Source organism: Pezoporus flaviventris, unplaced genomic scaffold, assembly GCF_033815535.1.
Source record: "Pezoporus flaviventris isolate CSIRO_AGI_PZ_B2104156 unplaced genomic scaffold, CSIRO_AGI_Pfla_v1 ptg000046l, whole genome shotgun sequence".
Classification (NCBI taxonomy): domain Eukaryota; kingdom Metazoa; phylum Chordata; class Aves; order Psittaciformes; family Psittacidae; genus Pezoporus; species Pezoporus flaviventris.
In genome coordinates, this window is record NW_026892594.1 from 1,128,508 (window position 1) to 1,136,254 (window position 7,747).

The 7,747-nt window shown below is 56.4% G+C and overlaps 1 long non-coding RNA gene across 1 annotated transcript; it reads left to right on the top strand.

Moving 5' to 3' along the window:
* The first annotated feature begins 6,700 nt into the window (after nt 1-6,700).
* Nucleotides 6,701-7,312, top strand: LOC133276752 (uncharacterized). Its single transcript, XR_009745987.1, has 2 exons — nt 6,701-6,834; nt 7,079-7,312. It is a non-coding gene; the product is annotated as an uncharacterized LOC133276752 (long non-coding RNA).
* The last annotated feature ends 435 nt before the right edge of the window (nt 7,313-7,747 follow it).

Below are 7,747 nucleotides of genomic sequence, written 5' to 3' on the forward strand. Positions count from 1 at the left end.
TTACAGGAAGCGCCAGGGACCTTGGGCGAGGAAGCTGACGATGAGGAGTTAGACAGAAAGGAAGAAGAGGAATGGGAAGAGGCCATGGACAAAGAGCTTTCCGAAGTGGAAGAGGTCACCATACGCAACCTCTGGGTCAACCTCTCAGTCCCAGACCACTTCCAGGACACCCATGCAGATCCCCAGGAGGGATCCAGCTGCCCCACCAGCATGGGCATGGACGCAACAGGAGAGGGAACCAGCCAACAGCTGGTGGAGTATCAGGACATGACCCAAATCCTGAGTGTGTCAATGGCAGCACTGACGCCTGCAGCACCTGAGCACGTTGAGTCTGCTGTGGCTTCGGAGCCTCAGGGAGAGGCCAGTGCAGCCGCTGCCTCCCCAACAGTGCCTGAGGATGAAGTGGCTGCTTTCTTGACTGAGATCCCTGCAACAGAGCCTGGAACATCCCACATTCCTCCAGGAGCAGATGATAGTGGAGATGCAGCAGCTTCTCCCTTGTGTCGGGACTCTCGGCGCCAGGTGAGTGAGGCGCGTGTGGTTGGCACCGGGGATCCCAAGGCCTTGGACGGCAGCTCCCAGGTTTTGTGACAGGGCTATTTCTGGTGCTGCCTGTGTCATCCCACTGACATTGCCCCCATCCCCTGCCTGTGCTCTTGCTACCCTGCAGGGTAGGCTCAGACGCTTTGTGAGGAAACACCTGGGCAAGGCTGTGACTGTCATCCAGGGAACAAGGCAGCAGCAGGTGAAAGAGCCAGACGTGGCACAAAGCTTGGATGTGGAGTCACCGTCAACGTCGCCTGCTGTAGTTCAGGACAGCGAGAACCAGCCAGGTACTTGCCCGAGTTGGGTGGCACCCAGGCCAGACCGGCAGCAGTGTTTGCGTGAGTTCGGGTGTGTCCCAGCCTCCCCTCCATGGGCCGAAGGCTGCGTGGAGACCTCCTAGCAGACCTTCCAGTATCTGAAGGAGGCCAATGAGGATGCTGTTAAGGAGAAGTTCTTTACTGTAAGGGTGGTGAGGCACTGGAACGGGTTGCCAAAGGAAGTCCCTTGCCTACAGCTCTTCTTCCTCCACAGGCATTGCCACTCTTCCAGACCAAGGAGCGGCCCCACGGCGACGACTCTCCCGCTTCAGGAGAGTGCTGAGGGCTCTGCGCAAGGCTTTCGCTTGCTCATGCCTCACCCCACGTGTGGAGGAGTAGCGCCCTGCTGCCAGCGCCAGGCCCAAGGGAGCTGTGCTGAGGATGCCATGCTGCAGCCTGCACTTGTTGTGGCTGCTTTCTTGGGCCAATAAATAATAACTCGTTTCCCCCCCCACTGCTCGTCTCTGCCTGTATGTTGGTTAGAGCATGTTTGTGTAATTCACGGACCTCTATATTTAATTAACGTAAAACAAGTGACTTCAATCTAAGCGGCTACCTATCTGTTGCAATTAGTTCTAGTTTACACACAGTATGCTAGAGATTGGAAGAGACCTCAAAAGATCATCTCGTCCAGTCCCGCTTCCGGAGCAGGAACACCTACATAATGTTACACAGGAATGTGTCCAGGCGGGTTTTGAATGTCTCCAAAGATGGAGACTCCACAACCTCCCTGGGCAGCCTGTTCCAATGTTCCGTCTTGTACAAAAGGTTTTGGATTTTACTGGTATTTGACTTATGTTGTGGCTTCTTACAGTTCTGATTTTGGTCTTTGTGATACTGGTGAAAATGCTTAAAGTTAAGGAAAACCAAGGGGGAAAGGAGAGAAGCTCGGGCAGCTCCTGTGTTTGAGCGTGGGATGAGTGCTGGGGAGGCAGAGGTGGAGGGATGTCTGGCGGAGGGGGAGTGGGTTCTTCTCCTATGGGACCGGATGTGTGTGTGTGCGTGCTGTAGGGTGTTTTGGACGTTGGAAGTAAGACTGCCCTGGGCAGGGGAGTGTCATGGGGTGGCTCCGGTAGCTGAATTGCAACTGGACTGACAAGGGACCTGGGGAATCTACCCTAGCAGATCCACTGGTTACATGAAAACTAGGGACTAGAGGAAATAAAGTGGAATTTTAGTGGATACATGTTGCAGAATGACTCTAAGAGCAGGACCATAGAGTTCTGGAGGACTGTGCAAGCAAGGCAGGGGGTGGCCCCCACAGGTGGCCGGAGACCGGACCTGGGAGGAGAATGTGGAGGAAGCTGTGGGGGCTAACCAATACTGTTATGCCAAGAAGGAGTGGCTGAATACCACTCCTATATATGTGTGAGCTGCGTCACAAATAAAGTAGAAGTTGCTTATCACCCATATTGGGTTGGCCTGTCTGCTTCTCCTCGCTGCTTACAAATGGCGCCCGAACAGGGACGCGGACTACAGGGCCCTGGTCGCTGGGGACCCGGATTACAGGGCTCCGACTAGCGGGGACCCGGAATACAGGGCCCCGGCCGACGGGGACCCGGATACAGGGCCCCGGCCGACGGGGACCCGGGATACACGGCCCCGGCTAGCAGGGCCCCGGGATACAGGGCCCCGGTCGACAGGGCCCCGGATACAGGGCCCCGGCCGACGGGGACCCGGGATACAGGGCCCCGACTAGCGGGGACCCGGAATACAGGGACCCGGCCGACGGGGACCCGGAATACAGGGCCCCGGTTTAACGGGGACCCGGGATACAGGGCCCCGACTAGCGGGGACCCGGAATACAGGGACCCGGCCGACGGGGACCCGGAATACAGGGCCCCGGTTTAACGGGGACCCGGGATACAGGGCCCCGACTAGCGGGGACCCGGAATACAGGGCCCCGACTAGCGGGGACCCGGAATACAGGGCCCCGACTAGCGGGGACCCGGGATACAGGGCCCCGGTCGACGGGGACCCGGAATACAGGGCCCCGGTTTAACGGGGACCCGGGATACAGGGCCCCGACTAGCGGGGACCCGGGATACAGGCCCCCGGTCGACGGGGACCCGGAACGGCGAGTGAGCGGCGCCGGCGGCAGCGGCCGGGAAGCGCGGGCAATGCTGCTGCGGTGGCGTGACGGACCCGGGTGCTTGGACTAACCGAAAGAATCCGCCGCTGGGGCGTACCAGACACTGCTGCGTCGGGAGGCCGATCCGGAGACCGAGGTTACAGGACGACCCAGAAGAAGACGATCCGGAAAAGGCTGGCCATGAAAATGGACCGAGAGGTAGCCCTGGACTTATTACAGTGCTTTTTATAAAAGCGGGGAATTGAGCCTGAGACTCTAAAGCAGCTAGCAGGTCTAGTGGCTAGGGAAGGCTAAGAGATTTTTTTTGCAGATCCTAATACAATATTTGAGGAGAGTGAGTGGCGAAAGTTTGGTGATGAACTATTTGACTCAGTGCTTAATGATTATAAAAAGGCAAAGAAACTCGGTAAACCACGGAGGGAAGTAATGAACTGTATAAAAAGATACAAGGCAGAAAAGAAAACTGCCGCGGTAGCAACGGAGAAACTAGGAACAGACGTCCCCGGTCGGTTGAAACCGGGGGAAGATTACAACTCGTTCCCCCCCCCCCCAACTCGCGGGAGCACAGGGTTTCCCAACCCCCCCACCCCGCACCCCCGCCTTCCTTTTCTCCCCCTCCATCAGAAGGTGCCGCGGAGGAGGTGTAACCCCCTGCTCCCCCACCACCCCAGTTCCGAAAGTAGGGACTTTGAAAAGGACAGAGAAAGTATATTAGAAGGTATACGCATGATAAATGTCGAGAAATCCGAAAGAAAGAGGGCGGTGCCTCGGCGCCGGATCGATTGCGGCGCCACTGTGAAGCACGCAGTAGAAAATAGGGATCATGCGCGAGCGGGAGATTTAAAGGAACCGCGAGCCTCTCCAACCCACTACGCCCTAGAGTGAAAAAAAATTTGTAACTCAGTCACGGAGGAGCCAGGTCTGCAGATGGCTACATACCGAACGAAATACACCTGATAAGAAAGACACAGCTGCGAGCAACGGAGACCCCGAGTTCGGCGCAGGATCAGCCCCCGAATCCCCTGAATCCGAGCCAGATTTATATCCTCTGCTTCCAGACCCTGACTCTTCGTCTCCCGGGTAGGTCTGCTCAGACTTACTGGCCCTGGAGACGCTCAGCTGTAACAATGGGTAACCAAATATTTGATCATTACTGGGGAATTTTCTGCAATGGGCATCTTTGCATATCGTGTGTTTACTACACAGCAGGGGGCTAAAGGGTGGGAAGCTCTTGATCTCAAAATAGTTAAGGAGGCCTGATAAACAGTGACCGCGTATGCGTTAAAATCCTCTTATACTCAAGCTGTATATGTTATGATTTTTTCTTGCAGCTGACAGGGAGAGCCCATACAGTTTCTCTGTGATACTCATGTACTAGAAGTTGGTAAATATAAGTATGTCCAGGTTTCTATCAGCTCTTGGAGACCTCTGTAGATACTGCTGGCCACTTCTTCCAGCACAGGCTGGCCACCTGTGTCGGAATGAGTGTGCATTTTGGTCAGTATAAAAGCCCAAGCCTCATGCGATGTGGGGGAGGCAGAGCCTCTGCAGGGATGCCCGCTAAGGTTGAGCCTGCCACCTCGCACTGCAGTGATGCTTCTCGGAGCTGGTAAAAGAGAGGGGGGGAGAGAGAGAGAGTAATGATGTTACATTTAACTTTGACCTGTCTACTTCTGAAGAACTGATAACCGTTTATCTCAGTCTGCTTGGGGTATTCACGGTCAGCTCCTGTAGCTGAGGCATCAGGTTTATCCATTCGTCTGTCCAGCTCATGGCAAGGCTTGACAAACTTTGCAGGCAGTCACCATGGACCTGTAGGCAGGAGGGCACAAATACACCCCCTCCCCCACTACAGTCCCACGTACAGAACGTGGCACAAGAGACTATCACAGAGCCTCTCTCCTCGACTTCTCTTGCAGGTGGGCAGCGTGAGGTGCAGAGCGGTGCTGCCCCGCAGCATGAGGACAGAGGAGCAGACACTTCCTCGGCCAGTGGTGGTGGAAAGGACACCTCGGCCGCCACCTCGGCCAGTGAGAGAAGCCAGCAGGCTGCCTCGCCCGACATGGGCACCCTCTGCCCCTGCAGCCAGATTCACTGACATGGCCATCGGCAGGACAAGCAACAGCCAAAAGCAGCTTTTCACAACCGCTGCCCAGCAGCACCACATCCCCGCACATGGCAGCACTGTTGCGAGGCCACGGAGCTGGCAGCCTGCCCCACACAGGCCCACAGCCTGTGCCACAGCGCAGGGCACAAGAAATGTGAGCGTGGTCCTGCGCAACAACAGCGCTGAGAGCCGGGGACCCTACCAGCAGGCAGTGGCATGCCAGGACCCAGCATACAGCAGGGCTGCAATGACAAGAAGATACACTGTCAGGGCACCTAACGGCAGCAAAGCCACCGCCACTCAGCCTGCTCCTGATCCTAACACCCGTGCGAGCACTGCTGCTTCCCAGAGCAGGAAGACGGGGCGAGAGGGCAGCCTCAATGACAAGTTGCTGGGGCTGCACAAGAAGGTTCTTGCAAAGCCTCTGCCCGCCCTGCGCAGCAACATCGAGGCTTTGCAACACGCCAGGAGGAGCCGCTTGGCCAGAGCTCCTGAGGAAGAGGAGTACCAGGCACCTCTCGTTCCCATGGCACCAGCACCAGCATCTCGTGGCTTTAGCAGGCAGGCTGCTGCAGCACAAGCCCAGCGCCAGGCACCTGCCATGAACAGCTCAGCAGAAAATGACGCAGATCTGAATTTCCCATCCAGGTGCGTCAAGAAGCTTCCTTTCAGAGCTGGTGTCGAGGTGATAGAGGCACCAGCCTCTCCCGCCATCGGCAGGCAGGCTGCAGCAGGACGAGCACAGGGCCGGGCACCTGCCCCGCACAGCCACAAAGAAAGCAACATGGATATGAAGGTCACACCCAAGAGCATCCTCAGGAAGGTCCATTTCAGAGATGCTGTTGAGGAGGAGGCAGAGACCGCAGCCTCTTGTGGCTTTGACAGTCAAGCTCTGGCAGCAGAAGCACAGTGCAATGCACCTGCCTCCGACAGCATCGTAGTAAGAGATGCAAAAGTGCGTGTCACACCCAGTGTCAGTGCAAGCTCCCAGTTCTGGAATATGATCGAGGAGGAGGCAGAGGAAACAGATTCTTCTCACAATGGTGATGAGGAGGCAGCACCAGAGGCAGAGAGTCAGGCATCTGTCCTGCTCAGCCCAGATGCCTGTGAGTTGGTTCCACAGGGAGCAGCCCTGCTCAGCACAAGGGAGCCTCTGGTCTAGGCTGTGGCAGTGGATCAGGAAACCAGCCAGCAGCTGCTGGAACCTCAGGGCATGACCCAAATGCTGGATGCGGCAGTGGACAAAGAGGAGAAAGAGTGGGTAGAGGACATTGATAAAGTGCTGTCCCAAGTGGAAGAGATCATCATACGCAACCTCTGGGTCAACCCCTCCGTCCCAGAGCTCTTCCAGGACCCCCAGGCCGATATCCAGGAGGGGTCTGACTTCCCCAGCAGCATGGACATTGAAGTGACAGGGGAGGCAGGTGGAGACCTGCAGAACACGTCTCCTATCCCAGCCGGACCCACAGCCACTGAGTCGACAGCTTCTACATTAGCTGCATCTGCGGAGGAAGAGGAGCACCGCGCACGTCTCACTCCAGTGGCACAGGAGGAGGTGGAACCGGCACCAGTTTCTCCTGCCTGCGTCGAGCAGGAGGCAGCACCACAGGCACAGAGGCAGGTACCTGCCCTGCTCAGCCTGGGCAAGGCTGTGACTGTCATCCAGGGAACAAGGCAGCAGCAGGTGAAAGAGCCAGACGTGGCACAAAGCTTGGATGTGGAGTCACCGTCAACGTCGCCTGCTGTAGTTCAGGACAGGGAGAACCAGCCAGGTACTTGCCCGAGTTGGGTGGCACCCAGGCCAGACCGGCAGCAGTGGTTGCGTGAGTTCGGGTGTGTCCCAGCCTCCCCTCCATCGGCCGAAGGCTGCGTGGAGACCTCCTAGCAGACCTTCCAGTATCTGAAGGAGGCCAATGAGGATGCTGTTAAGGAGAAGTTCTTTACTGTAAGGGTGGTGAGGCACTGGAACGGGTTGCCAAAGGAAGTCCCTTGCCTACAGCTCTTCTTCCTCCACAGGCATTGCCACTCTTCCAGACCAAGGAGCGGCCCCACGGCGACGACTCTCCCGCTTCAGGAGAGTGCTGAGGGCTCTGCGCAAGGCTTTCACTTGCTCATGCCTCACCCCACGTGTGGAGGAGTAGCGCCCTGCTGCCAGCGCCAGGCCCAAGGGAGCTGTGCTGAGGATGTCATGCTGCAGCCTGCACTTGTTGTGGCTGCTTTCTTGGGCCAATAAATAATAACTCGTTTCCCCCCCCACTGCTCGTCTCTGCCTGTATGTTGGTTAGAGCATGTTTGTGTAATTCACGGACCTCTATATTTAATTAACGTAAAACAAGTGACTTCAATCTAAGCGGCTACCTATCTGTTGCAATTAGTTCTAGTTTGATAATTAATTGCCAATGGATGATTAAGAGTCGTTTGCTGAGGTTTAGCAGCAATCAAGACATGTACCTAGTACGCAGGGGATTTACTATGCAGTAACTGGGTTGTTGAATTAAATTCTTATTGGAGACCTTGAAAGTGTGACCTGAGAAAACTTCTCTGCAGCCAGTGGGTCCTCTAAGGGCTTGCCCGTGCCCTCCTGGATCTGCTGCCATGGGAAGGGTTGTTCCTAAGAGGGGGAGGCAGTGTGGATCCTCCTGGCTCCCTGGGGGGAGTAACTTGCTTCCATATGCAAGTTGAAGG